We start from the raw sequence: 1,520 nt of genomic DNA, 5'->3' as shown, positions 1-1,520 counted from the left end.
GTAGTAGTACAAGTACAAGTTTGGCTGTGTGTTGTTGTTGTTTTTTGCTTTACTTTTTCCTGACATAAAAGGACAATCGGACACATTAGCCCACTAAACAATCCCTTCTATAAAACCAAATTCAGTTTGCACAATAATGAGTTAGTTTGGAATCTACAATCAAATACAATGAGATTTTCAAACCCAAATATGATGCACATCCTTTGACTTACATCATGAAACCCATTGATGGAGCAAAGGTAACAAATATGAATTTCCTGCAGGTCAGCATCTATGTGTTAATTCCAACTTGACCAACAAAAATGTCTCTGTAAGTATCAGGTAGTAACAAGGTGTTATTTAACATTTGAAAGTGAATTGGAAAACTACTTTACATGATAAAATATTTTCCATTTGGTGTTCTGTCACAAAATGTCCAAGCTTTTTTTTTTTTTCCTGCCATCTCATGTTCTCTCCCAATCCCTTCTCCTCATACAGCAAACCTGACTATTTGGAGCAGCAACACAAATATCCATTATTTGAAGAGATGGATTATGTAATATTCAAGTTCTAACTTGTGCCAGAAACAAGAACAAAAGTATATCTATAAATGTACATTGATGTTTCTGTCTGTTATTCTCACTTCAAGATCAATCTTATGAGATCAGAGATTCCCTAAGGACTTTGTGATAACATTGAGTTTGAGATCTTTATTACAGTGATAAATAAAACACTTCTAAATCACTTCAAGGCTATTTTTCTATGATGATCTGAAATGGAACATTATGTAATTGAAACCTTATAACAGTGTGAATCTAATATAAAATTCATCACATTTACATCCCAAAAGTAAGACCTAAAATACATGTTTTAAGGCTAATAATCATCCTGCCAATATTGACTGTCTTTCCTAGAGAAATGCAGCCATTTCAGAGGTAATTCCTTGATCCTCTTACAAGCACTTTGGGCTCAACATGTTATATAATGGTAAAGCATTTTTGTATCTTTGTCAATGTATTATACAGTTTACAAGTACACATACAAAATCTTTGAAAACATTGTAAGTACAGCACTGACAAAATATTGTTTTTCTTTGAAGAGGTCAACTGTACAATGTGAGCAGAGACATAAGAAATATGATAAAATTATATTCATATCAAAGTGATGTAAATATCATAAATGCAACAAATACTAGTATCTAAAGACATCATGTTAACACAAATTTGTCACCAAAACAGCACAGAGGTGCCACTTGCACGCTATAAACTTTAAAAATATTAAGCTATTTGCCATTACCATGTACTGTTGACATTTGGCTTTTATCAGGACTACTATCAGCCTGCAAGCCCATGTGCGTCACCATTATTTAGTTTCTATCTTTTGTCGTTTTTTTTTGTTTTTTTTTATATATTTTTTTTAGCTTATTAAAATTGTGCTTCCTAAACAGACAAAACGGTGAGTGATAAAGGTATCTATCTTACAAAGAAGGATATTTGTAAAACAAACAAGGGGTAAATAACTTTATGATTGTATAATAAAAA

At 31.6% G+C, this 1,520-nt stretch overlaps 1 protein-coding gene across 9 annotated transcripts in view; it reads right to left on the bottom strand.

Moving 5' to 3' along the window:
* Window positions 1-720: 720 nt before the first annotated feature.
* Window positions 721-1,520, bottom strand: part of LOC122248561 (palmitoyltransferase ZDHHC20-B) — a 32,852-nt gene continuing 32,052 nt past the window's right edge. For all 9 annotated transcript variants that reach the window (XM_043008658.2, XM_043008661.2, XM_043008662.2 and 6 more), the window contains one exon: window positions 721-1,520. This exon is cut by the window's right edge and continues 1,831 nt beyond it. The gene's annotated coding sequence lies outside the window, so the exon portion shown is untranslated.

Source organism: Penaeus japonicus, unplaced genomic scaffold (assembly GCF_977035675.1).
Source record: "Penaeus japonicus unplaced genomic scaffold, GWHDUDI00000001_assembly GWHDUDI00000020, whole genome shotgun sequence".
In the NCBI taxonomy this organism is placed as follows: domain Eukaryota; kingdom Metazoa; phylum Arthropoda; class Malacostraca; order Decapoda; family Penaeidae; genus Penaeus; species Penaeus japonicus.
Note: the sequence above shows the minus strand (reverse complement) of the source record. Positions and strands in the feature narration are given on the sequence as shown.